General features: G+C 42.1%; 1 long non-coding RNA gene and 1 pseudogene across 1 annotated transcript; one reads left to right on the plus strand and one right to left on the minus strand.

Annotated features, from left to right (window-relative positions):
• The window catches only part of LOC145859582 (protein B4-like), a 29,019-nt pseudogene extending 18,529 nt beyond the window's left edge, over positions 1–10,490 (plus strand).
• On the minus strand, positions 120–6,632 carry LOC145859518 (uncharacterized). The gene is made up of 7 exons (XR_014379720.1): positions 6,322–6,632; positions 5,787–6,056; positions 5,224–5,508; positions 917–1,172; positions 612–659; positions 367–420; positions 120–176 (listed from the first exon to the last, which is right to left on the minus strand). It is a non-coding gene; the product is annotated as an uncharacterized LOC145859518 (long non-coding RNA).
• Positions 10,491–13,252: the final 2,762 nt, after the last annotated feature.

Genomic DNA, 13,252 nt, shown 5'->3' on the forward strand with positions numbered 1-13,252 from the left:
ACATGATGACAACGGGAGAGGTCATTAGCTCTTGGACCACATTATTGTTCTTCTGAAGAAAATGTGCACAGCTCTGTTTTCATATGTGTGATAAAAGACAGCTAGAAAAGGATACTTACCCAGAATGCTTTCTTTACTGTTTGATTCCACATCACTTTCTGTGGAGCTTTGACCCCCTGGGCACATGCAAGAGAGAAGGACAGTTTAATTACAGAGTTAAGTAAATATTTCTAAGAAGAGACAAATTGTTTGATTAATCCTAAAGCCCTGACTGAATTTACATTTGGCTATATTTGCAAAACTGGTTTATGCTTTAGTAGACACAAACATTAAGCAAACTAAATTAAATCTATTGGCTATACTTACTTTCAGTTGGACTCGCTGGGGTGTCAGTGGTCAAAGTACAGCAAACAGTCGACCCTGATGCAAAGCAAATCATTGGATCTGATTATACAAAAATACATCTAAATGGGTTGATTTTAATCAATCAAATATCAACCTCTTTTTGTAATGAGGCAAATTTGTGATGGGAAAAAACTCAACATGGAGAAGATAAAGCTACTCTATTTGTTTTATTCTATATGCTAACTAGATAAGGATGACTAAGAGACCTGATGAAGGATTCACTGCCGTGCTAGGGGTCAAAGGGGAGGTCAAACCTGGTGAGAAGAGATTACTCATATTACACAAGAACAAATGTAAATTAATGTAATATCTAAGGTCTTTCAATAAGCAGAAAGAGAGAAGTACTCTACAGATTACCTACAAATCAGATGGATTAAAAGTGGTTAAAAATCTGGACTGAAATTACAAGCAGCTATGAATACATCTATTTGTTAACCGATCAGAGCTTTAGTGAAAATGTGAACAAAGATATTGTATTTGCAAAAAAGTTAAAATTGGTGGATCTACTTACTGGTAGTTGGTGTCACTGTGGTGTCTGGGGTAAAGGTAGTAGTAACAGTTGAAACAAGTGGGAAGCAATATGACTACACAAGAATAAGGTTTTACATTCACATTTGGGACACTTAATTTTACAGCCCCGTAATCTAAACTCTTGACTGTATAATTACTATTTGCAGAGATGGTCATTTAGAGGCCCAACACACCTTCTGTAGGACTCACTGTCTTGCTGGGAGGCAAAGTAGATCTAGGACCTGGAGTCAAACCCACTGAGAAAACACATATTAATGAAATTAGCATTTTATTCATGATCGTATTAATGATCATCATGGTGTTGTTGGCCTTTTGAAATACCTTCATAACTTGTCTATTCAAAGTGGGCAAAGTAGGACTATAAAAATCACTACGGACAGATTGCTTCTAGCCCTGGTAGATTATATTTCTCCTCATTATAGAGATGATAAGACCAATTCATAAGGTGATAAAGTCTTTCAGGACAGATAAGGTGTTGATTGTTGTTGACAGCTTCCTAGAATGAAGTCACCATGTTATCTAACAGCAGGAGTATAACAGCGCATAGATACGATCTAAACACTCCACTAGATGAACACAAACATTCTATTACTTGTGCTGATGATCCCAGACATTGGTGTTGAGGCTGGTGTCATATCGACAGAACAGCTTAATTATCTAATAGAACAGCTTTTGTGGTTTGTGCCCATAGGCAACATTTTTGCCAGTGATGTCTGGTGAGGTCCTGCCTTACAACAGGCCTACAAGCCCTCAGTCCAGCCTCTCTCAGCCTATTACAGACAGTCTGAGCACTGATGGAGGGATTGTGCACTGATAGAGGGATTGTGCATTCCTGGTGTAACCCTGGCAGTTGTTGTTGCCATCCTGTACCTGTCCCGCAGGTGTGATGTTTGGATGTACCAATCCCGGATCAGCTGTCCGTCCTGTCTCCCTGTAGCGCTGTCTTAGGCGTCTCACAGTACGGACATTGCAATTTATTGCCCTGGCCACATCTGCAGTCCTCATGCCTCCTTGCTGCATGCCTAAGGGACGTTCACAAAGATGAGCAGGGACCCTGGGCATGTTTCTTTTGCTGTTTTTCAGAGTGAGTAGAAAGGCCTCTTTAGTGTCCTACGTTTTCATAACTGTGACCTTAATTGCCTAACTTGTGCCGGACAGGCGGGCAACTCTGGCTGCCCCGGACAGGCGGGCGGCTCTGACTGCGCCGGACAGGCGGACGGCTCTGGCTGCGCCGGACAGGCGGGCGGCTCTGGCTGCGCCGGACAGGCAGATGTCTCTGGCAGCTCTGGACAGGCGGACGGCTCTGGCAGCTCTGGACAGGCAGACGGCTCTGGCGCAGGATGCACCAGGCTGGGGAGACATGCAGGAGGCCTGGCTCTGGGAGCAGGCACAGGACTCACCAGGCTGGAGAGACATGCAGGAGGCCTGGCTCTGGGAGCAGGCACAGGACACACCCGGCTGGAGAGACATGCAGGAGGCCTGGCTCTGGGAGCAGGCACAGGACTCACCAGGCTGGGGAGACTTGCAGGAGGCCTGGCTCTGGGAGCCTCCACGGCACCGGATACACTGGGCCGTGGAGGCACACTTGCGGTCACGAGCGCAGGACTGGCACCACCCCTACTGGCTGGGTGCCCGCTTCCCCCCGGCAAATGCAGGACGCTGGCACCGAGCACACTGGCCTGTGGATGCTCGGCCTTGACACCGTGCGCATCACCCCATAGCACGGGGCCTGACCAGTCAAATGCTCGCCACGGTAAACACGGGGAGTTGGCTCAAGCCGCACTGGGTTCTCCAGGCGAACTGGGGAAACTGTGCGTGGAGCGGGCACAGGACTCACCGGGCTGTGGAGGTGCACTGGAGGTCTGGAGCGCAAAGCTAGCACAAGACGTGCAGGGCTGGGGAGGCGCACAGGAGGCCTGGTGCGTGGGGTTGGCACAGTCTTCACCAGACGGCTAGCACGCACCTCAGGATGAGTATGGAGAGCTGACTCAGGTGACATCAATTCAAGGACACGCTCCGTAGGTCAAATGTTGTGCCTCATGCACCAACACAGCAGCTGTCTCATAGCTCTCTCCTCAAATCTCCCCATCAACTCCTTCACTGTCTCTGCTTCGCTCCCTTCGCTCACCTCCAACTTCACCCCGACTGGCTCTGGTTCCATCCTCGGCTCCGCCGACCGTCCCGTGTGCCTCCCCCCCAAAAAAATCTTGGGGCTGCCTTTCCTCCTCTTGCCGTGCCAGCCGATCCTCCCAGAAACGGCGTTTTGCATTCGCTGCCTCTATCTCCTCTGGCGGGCGGCGGTATTCTCCAGCCTGTCTCCAGGATCCCTTTCCGTCCAGTATCTCTTCCCAAGTCCAGGAGTCCTGAACCCTCTGCTCCTCCTTACCACGCTGCTTGGTCCGTTGAAGGTGGGTAGTTCTGTCACGACCATCGGATGAAGTAGACCAAGGTGCAGTGTGGTGAGCCTACATTTTCCTCTTTATTGAAATAACGCCAGCAAAACCAATAAACATTACAAAACGACTGTGAAGCTTACAGAGCAAAGTGCCACAAACAAAGTTACCCACAAGGAAAGGTGGGAAAAAGGGCTACCTTAGTATGGCTCCCAATCAGCGACAACGATGTACAGCTGTCCCTGATTGACAGCCATACCAGGCCAAAACAAAGAAATACAAAAACATTGAAAAAAGGACATAGAATGCCCACCCTAGTCACACCCTGGCCTAACCAAAATAGAGAATAAAAACCCTCTCTATGGCCAGGGCATGACACATAGTCAGTAGAAAGGTCTCTTTAGTGTCTTAAGTTTCTTTAGTGTCCTAACTGTGACCTTAATTGCTTCACTTGTGACATATAAACTCAGCAAAATATTTTTTTGCCCTTTTTCAGGACCCTCTCTTTCAAAGATAATACGTAAAAATCCAAATAACTTGCAGATCTTCATTGTAAAGGGTTTAACCACTGTTTCCCATGCTTGTTCAATGAACGAGCATTGTTCAATGAACCATAAACTGTTAGTGTCTTAACGACCGTTTCACAGGTGCATGTTCATTAATTGTTTATGGTTCATTGAACAAGCATGGGAAACAGTGTTTAAACCCTTTAAAATGAAGATCTGCAAGTTATTTGGATTTTTACGTATTATCTTTGAAAGACAGGGTGCTGAAAAAGGGACATTTCTTTTTTTGATGAGTTTATATGTCACAAGTGACACTGACTTACTAAACTAGAGCCTGCCATTCTCTTTATATTACATATCAGCATGTCTTATTTGATATCATTTATATTTATGAGTGCCATTTAATCATGTGTGCTGTGTGTCTACAATTATTTCCTTTCACTTAATTCCTTACATTCTCACGTGTGAAATCAAATTGAATCGCATGGACTATTTTGCTTGCTTGTATGATGTGCTGTGATTCAACAGATTAGCATGGACTAAAGTGACATTGAGACAGTTGTTGCCAATATTCTATCACCTCCTCCCTCCTCAAACTAATTGCTAAACACGCCCCAGAACTAGAGTTAAAAGGAGCTGAACCAGGGACCTTTCGACCCCTGGTCCCCTGCTGTAGGAAAGACACAAATCACAAAGCACTACTAGGAAAGTGCTTGTTTCAAACGTGTGAGTGTGACAGTCAGTCCCCAATTGTTGGCCAGTACATCCTCTAATTGTATGTTTTCTGTCCCCCACGACTACAGACACGGGGGACACGCCTGACGCAGCTGAGAGGCTACACCCAACTTTACCACGCAGCCAGGCCGGTGAGGAGCGAGGGACAGAAGGTGACCTGCCGTTGAACACCAAACCAGCAATCGACTACCAGACCAGCCATCGACTAACAATCCCTGCTCGGGACGAAGAGCTGATCCCTGCTCGGGTTGAGCCAATCTAATCCTGCTCGGGTAGAACCGAACGAACAAACCCTGCTCGGAAGGACTCAAATGAACATTGGCCACCGATCGCGAATCAACTTCTATGTTAGTTTGGCCCATTGCTTCTAGTTAGTCTACAGCCCTAAATCCCAGCCTATTTATACGTTTCTAATAGGGCCGTAGTGATACTGTGTATTACTGTGTAAAGATGAGTTTATAAAGAACCTTTGATTGTACTTTGGCCTGTCTCTGTGGTTGTTTCCTGAGGGATCTTAGAACTCTACTTTTGACATATACATTTCAAATATTATATGGATTTATTGTCTTCACAACAACTATTTTGAAATGACATTGGGTGAAATTGTGATTTTAACAGAATCATTCAAGACAATCTGAATATTAATTTCTTACCAAGAATAGATAGAGAGACAGAACCACTGTGCATCGATGGAAAGTGAGTTTCTACTGTGTAAAAACATCTCAGTTTGATCTCAGCAGATGAACTTTGACCTGCCGACGAGAGCAGCTCAGTCCCCGTGAGTGACTTCGTACAGGGTGAGGGTTTAGGATCTCTCCCCTCTGTGTAGAAGTAACACTGAGACACAGAGACAGATGGAGGAGAGTCACAGCTCAGCTGAACTGAGTCTCTCTCACTGATGACTGTAGAACTGACTGTCAGCCTGGGAGGAGGTGGGTCTGTGAGATCAGGAGAATAGTGTCTCTTTGAAAGTTGCATTTAAAAAACATTACAGGTAATCCATACATACTAACAGTATGGAAAATCCTTTAATCAAATGTTCAACTATGTCAGCATTTATGTTTGTACAAAGTACAGTAAATCCTATCATTATGTCAAATGAAGACGTTTAGGAAATACATCTCATTTTCTATTTTTTTTTCTTCTCATTTTCAGAACGAGCATAATTAATACAGTATAACAGTGAAGTGTATCATTGTTTAAACCACCTACTTACCCTGAACAGTGACTGAGACAGAGTTACTAAACGGAGATGTGTGAGACTTCCCTACAGCATAGTAACACTTCACTTTGACCACAACTGGAAATGTTTGATCTGCCCTCTTCAGCAGCTGAGTTCCTGTTATTGTCTGCGTACACAATGAGTCTGGAAGATTCTTCCTCCCCTCTATGTAGAAGTAACAGTGAGACACAGGGAGAGATGGAGGAGTCTCACAACTCAGCTGAACTGATTCTGTCTCTCTGATGACTGTCAGCTGAGGAAGGTCTGTGAGAATAGGGGAATTTAGCATTTAGCAGTTTTGAGAAATTTACTGATAGCCTAGTCCCTCCTTGTTATATCAGACTTAAGGATCTTGAGTCCATTACCTCATGCAGTGACAGTATGGGAAATTAAGGAGATATAATATATTGCTTGATTGTTTCATGTACTAGCGTATGACAACACACAGTATGATAACATATCACAAGAGGAACATGGTAATGATGGCACAACAGTACATTGTTTACAACCATTCAAATAGTCTTCTTACCCTGAATTGTGACTGTTGAAGGCTCACTGAACATGGATCTAAACTGTGAACCTGTAGCACTGTACTGACATTGTATTTTGACCTCAGCTGGTGAACTCTGACCTGTCCACCTCACCAGTAGTGTTCCTGTGAGTGTCTGTTGACAGGGTGATGGTAGGGTGAATTCCACTTGCCCTTCCATTTTGAAGTAACACTCAGAGACAGATGGAGGAGTCTGACAGTTCAGCTGAACTGAGTCTCTCTCTTTGATGACTGCAGGAATCACTGTCAGACTGGGCTGAGGAAGATCTGTGACAGAGGGATGATGGAGTGTATTTTTTAATTGAATTATAAATACATTTTCATTGTTTAACTACACATACAGATAATGTACCACTTAATATTATATGAGTTTGAAAGAGAAAACAATTAAGACACTGTTGTCTATTTAACAATAAACAATGAGAACCCGTGGCAGGAACAGCCCTTAGGAGGGAGTTATCACACAATAATCCTCGGCTTCGATGGGCATTTTGCTTTTGTAAAACGGATACCAACATTTAAACAAAAGATTAAGAACATGTCTTTCATTAAAGACGTATTATTGTTCTGAGTAAATGTGTTTTATTTTCATCCTTCCACCAGGACATATGCTCATTGTGGAACGTTGCTATATGGGCACAGCCAAACAACGGAAGTGATGGATTTCTTTCTGACCAGAACTGTCCCAGAGCTTGTGGAGGTGTGTCTGCGCTTTACCAGCATCATACATATCGGTGAATCGCTGTGACATATGAAAAACAAGTGATCGTGTAATCAATATGTAATACTACGTAAAAAACTAACGAACGTGTTAAATGATTATGTGGCGTACAGTCATATCCAGGTCCTGATTGGTCAACAAGCTTATTTTACGCTTCAAATAGTGTTATTAGACCCAAATGGCATTCCATACTTTCCAGTGCACGACACACTGACATCACGTACAGATGCGCGTGACTCTTGGCTGCAGTAAGAAAGCCACGCCATCTGCTCCCATTCAACATAGCCTAGATTTACGTTTTTATTACTTCTAAACAAAATAACTTTTGGGGGGCTCACCTACGCTGACAATGATGTTTTGATTCTTGCTTGAACAGTCACTGAGATTATATTTGGTTGTGATCTTTGTAAAATAACTATTTTGGATGCAGCAAGTTGTTCGCTAGAATGCTAATCACTCACTGACAAAGCCATAGCAAAAGAGACATTTTACTGGTTGAAGTTTAAGTTATTTTAAGTATAATGCAGTTGATTTGCAATGATGACAGAAACATTATTTTAAGCAGGACATTCATACGAGCCTTAAACTCCAATAATAATCCAAAGTAGTGTGAAATGCACTCATATGCAACATGTAAATAGAGTCTTTTTTTGTTCTGTCACCACAGTGGATTGAGCAGTCAAATTGAATAGTGAATAGACTATTTTTTGTGTTTGTAAACGTTGCCGCACGAGAGCGATGCGTGCAACATTTGCAAACACAAAAAATAGTCTATTCACTATTCCATTTGACTGCTCAGTCCACCATCTCATCAGCCCAGCCAGGCAATTTATAAACTTGATCTCCACTGTAAAAAGAATTTAGATATTATATCCCATTTACTTTAGACTAGCATTTGGTTTTCAACAGCGGAGATTTGTATTAACCTTGCTGTCTGTCTCCGACATTTGCAACCTTGTTTCAATATTGAAATCCGATCATCTCCAGCTGTCACATAGTAATGAACGAATGTGTCGGGATGAGACAGTTTGGCAGCTTTTCTCAGCCAGTCAAAATCAGGAATCACGTATAATTATTATGGATATATTCAAAGAAATGCCAATAGAAAAACACAAAATGCAGCAAGTTTACTGTCATTCCAGCTTCAGTTTAAAGTGATTATGTTAACTGTGTACTGTAGTTGGCTAACTCCTCTGAATAGTGTCCTGGAGAGAGAGCACATTTTCTATACCAGGCGAAATCTCGCATCGAGTCATTAGCTCATTGTTATGGATGTATCCCCCAACAAAATCTATAGAAAACAGCTTAAACAAATGCAAATGCAGCTTCTTTGCTGTTATTCTGGCTGCACTGTTTGACGTGACTGTGTTAGACAAAGTTGCCTAGCTAGCAAGCAAGGGATAATAACATTGACAGCCATCCTGGCAACGGAACATTTAGAATGATCCACCAGCTGGCTTGGGTACCAACCCTAGATTTGTGTCGGGACTACACGGAGTATACCAAACAGTCGGGCATGGATTTTCCAAAGTGTCGAAAGCATTCCATTGGGATGCTGACCCATGTTGACTCCGATGAATTCATCAAAATAACGTTTTTATTGAAAATATTTCAATCACTATTTGAATATTTTGGTAACCCGTTGTTTTGTCTGGTAGCCCAAAATGTTCCATAATGCAGCTTTAAATTCATAATAATGATACTGACCTTTGGCTTTGATGTACTGGAAGGTATCTAGACATAACAACATGGGTCATTATCATGCTCTTTTAGCCATTATGAAAAATAAGAAAACATGAGATGGGAACACTTTACACAAGCTGGCGAAGCAGAATAGCCTGGAATGCATTCACAGCCATGTTATCAAGCAGTGGTCATTCTTATCTGAACAAAATGTACAATAATGACAGAGAAATATAAATTAATAGGATGATCAATGGAATAAGACACACTTATTATAACCATAATATGTTGAAATATTAAGAGTTCCTAAAGTAAAAGACTAAAAGAGGGGAAAGAAGAATGGAATATCCTGTAGCACAAACAGATGATGGAACTTGGAACGGAAAAATAACTCACCGAAAAGGAGGATGAGCAAAAACAGACGACCAGCCATATCAGGGATGAACAAGGTCATTATTTAGACAGCTACATACATACTGTTAGTCTGACTTCACAGAAGATGGTGGCTGTGACTGGGACAAAGAATAAATGTTTCAATAGAAAAGCAGATGTGGAGCTTGTTCACAGGAAAACCACATGTCTCATATGACAACTGTGGGCTAATGTCATGTTGCAGAGGACAAGGAGGCTGAACATTCAGAATCATTTATCGGTCATTATACATTTACATTTTTACATTTAAGTCATTTAGCAGACGCTCTTATCCAGAGCGACTTACAAATTGGTGCATTCACCTTATAATATCCAGTGGAACAACCACTTTACAATATGATCTAAAGCTAACTGTCTTTAACAGATTTTATTTTGTATCATTATTGCCGGCAATTCGATTTTTAAAACTAACAAACTAACTTGTCTGTCTGAGAAAAATATTTATCTTCGACTTTTTGTTTCACCTTTTTTACAGCTGCACAAAGTTTAACTACAAAAACCCTGCATTTGTAGTGGAGAGTTTGATGATCTCTAAAATGTAGAAGGGTTTTCATATTTCATTTATGTTTGGTGAGTCATGTTTAATAATATGCCAGAGCAGCGAAGGAAAGGAAGGAACGGAGGAGAGAAGAAGCGAGTTCACACTACTCGGACTGATCAGTTTACCTTGAATGCTCTGACTGGTACCTAAATGTCAGCGCCCGTTCAGATGAACCGCGTGCTTTGCTTGAAGTGCATAACATTGAACGTGTGTAGGCTGAGAATGCAGTTGCTGTTTTTAAACTAACGTTTTTATATAGCCTAACTTTGAAATTAACCGTTTGATCATGCCTCCTAAAAAAAAGCAGCAGCCGCCGAAGAAGTAACGGCTATTTGGTTAGATTACGGTTGATACATTTGTCAATTTCATTGTTAGAATCCAACAAGCACCTGCTGTGGCACGGAAAACTCCTCTTCATCCACCTACGATGGTGATGGTTAAAGAAGCGAGTTGGACTCTCGAATGGTCTCATCGCAGGCCATTCGCGGCTACATAACAGAGAAATATCCATCTGTGGACCTGATGAGGTTGAAGTACATGACACACAAGACCCCCAAAAAAGGAACCGAGGGCGGGGTATTGGTGAGGACACCAACTCGATAGCAAACGGCGCACAGGGGAGGTTTCGGGTAAGTGACCCATGCATGTCTAAATCTTCTTAAAGTAAATGCCCAGTGTTTCCAGATTTCTATGAAATATGACCTATAATTTACAACATGAGTGAAATGGTTTTCCTTCCCAACAATTCTAATTGAGTATGTTAAAGCAGCTTTCCTGTTTGAATTGTGTTTTTTATTTATATATTACTACATTGAGCAATTACATACAATTTCCAGTGGCACACTGACTCACGTAATGATGAAGCCATAGGCTACTACTCACGGTGAGGGCCAATGCGCTCCTCTTGGCAATAGCCTATCTCAAGATGAGCTACTTTGAAAAACAGTGCTGCTGGTCACTAAAAAATGGGAGTTGAGAATTATATTGGTTCTACAGTCAGTCTTCTATTTTCAGCAGTAGGCATTTGGTTTACAAACTGTTTTTTCCCAAGATTTTTGTTTTGACATGTGCAAACAGACAACTGCAACCAACTATATACATATAATCCATGGACGGCAGTTCCCTTTTAATCAGGACTGGCATCCATTGCTAGTGTACCCATGAGTTACCACTCAAATTGCCAGGGTAAGAGGTTCCAAAAATCGATGTATTGTGTCTATGGCCACAACACAACAAGGTCGAGGGGAAAGACCATGATGGTGCCATGTGACACGGAGTACCCTGCCTTCGTCTCTGAGCGTACCATCAAAGAGACCACGGGAAACATCGACTGTGAGGGCTGTGCCAGGTACTTGTAACACAGTTCCCTTACCTGTGTATTAGGCACCGATAAACTCACTTAACCTGTGTGTTGATTGTGTATACACAATACAGGGTAATTTCATGTGTTAGTTCTGAGATAGGTGCCACTTTAGCGGGACAATTTACGGTGAAACTGGAGGACACGCAATTCAAATAAATAATCATAAACATTATGGATATTAAACATTTAGGTACATACAAGCGTCTATCAGTTGAAAGCTTAAATTCTTGTTAATCTAACTGCACTGTCATATTAAATATTCACGTACTTTTTGAAAATCTTCCTCTGATTTGTCATCCAAAAGGTCCCAGCTATAACATGTAGTGTCATTTTGTTAGATAAAATCCTTCTTTATATCCCAAAAAGTATTTTTAGTTGGCGCCATTGATTTGAGTAATCCACTCGTTCAACATGCCAAGATAGGAATCCAAAAATCTACCCCTAAACTTTGTTTCAACAAGTCAAAATACGTTTCTATTTAATCCTCAGATACCCTAAAATCTAATTAAACTATACACAAATTTCCAAGTCTGTGTCCCTGTAGTAAAACTCATTAGTCTTACTCGTTTTGGAAGAAACAAGCCTGAAACCTTGAACAAAGTGTCACAGCTGTCTTCAGGAAAGGACCAAAATGCAGCAGAGTTAGTGTTCGTCATCTTGAATTTAATAGAAAGAACACTCTACAAAAACAAGGAAACTGACAGCCAACAGTCCTGTCAGGTGCAACCACACTAAATAAGAAACAATTACCCACAACCCCAAAGACAAACACACACTCCTATATAGGACTCCAATCAAAGGCAACTCAACACACCTGCCTTCAATTGGGAATCCTAATCACCAACACAACCATTCACACACACAAAAACCCTGCCACATCCTGACCAAAACTAATCCAATTGCTCCCTCTGCTGGTCAGGATGTGACACAAAGACTACTGACACCCAGTAGAAGCCATAGGAATTGCATACTGGGAGCTAGATTTAATTATTTCCCTATACGGTCCATTGTAATAGTATGGGCTCTCTAAAAAAAAAAAACATTGTTTTTTCTATGGATTTTGTCCTACCATATCTATTGTGTTAGTCTCCTACATTATTTTAACATTTCTACAAACTTCAAAGTGTCTTCTTTCCAATGGTACCAATTATATGCATATCCTGGCTTCAGGGCCTGAACAACAGGCAGTTTACTTTGGGCACGTCAGTCAGATAGGAAGTGGAGAAAATAGGGGACTAGCCTTATGTTAAAAGCATCAACTGAATCAACTCAGATCTTTTGTAATTCAGCAGATTCCCAGCAGTAATCTCTTCATGGTTGTCGTGGACAACAAGTGTGACTGCAGCTCTGCCCCCCTGGTTTCCATGGATCCCATTGAGATTATGTATATCCTTTACTAACCCTCAATAAGTTTGAGTGTATTTTTAGTACAAAGCTTTTGTGAGTGTTTTTTAGTATAAATGTTTTGTAAGTAGATGGGTTTTGTAAGTTAACTGTAAGTGAACTCTGAAGTTAGACTTTAGTGTTCTGAGAGCGTGAATAGCTTCTTCATTGTCAGAGGTATTAATACATTTCTCATACATGTAGGTATTTATGAAGCGTGCATTACGGTTTGGTTGTCTCATCATGCTAGAATGATGTTGCAGAAACGGTCACCACAGTATCAGTTAAATGTATCTGAGGTGTCTGAGGTGTGGTTCATCATCAGTATTTCTATCCTTAACCCCTCTGCACACAATGAGTCTCTGAAATGTGATAGGCTGAAGTTTCAGAAAGACAGAAAGCGGCCAGAATCGTGTCATCCTTTTCACCCCGAGGTACGCAGTGTGTAGATATGTGTGCGTCTGCGTCACAATTCTGTGATTACACGGAAAGTACAAGAACGCCTGTTTATGAGTGTTTAATAACATGACATTAAGCATATATGTGACCATCTGTATATTGTCTGAAGCATATAGATATATAGTGTATGTATTAATTCATTTCTATGGTCTGAAACTCCTGTGATGCCCCATGTGTCTGATGCAGGAGAATGCCATGGAGTGTGGAGGAGCAGCAGGCCTCTCTGCCCCCCTTACAGCAGCACTGCTCCCCCTACTGGCCACTCTCATTAGCAGGTGACCACACCACCCTTGAGGCCCACCGTCCTGGACCCAACACTAGACCTAAC

This window comes from Salmo salar, chromosome 12 (genome assembly GCF_965601325.2).
Source record: "Salmo salar chromosome 12, fSalSal1, whole genome shotgun sequence".
Taxonomy (NCBI): domain Eukaryota; kingdom Metazoa; phylum Chordata; class Actinopteri; order Salmoniformes; family Salmonidae; genus Salmo; species Salmo salar.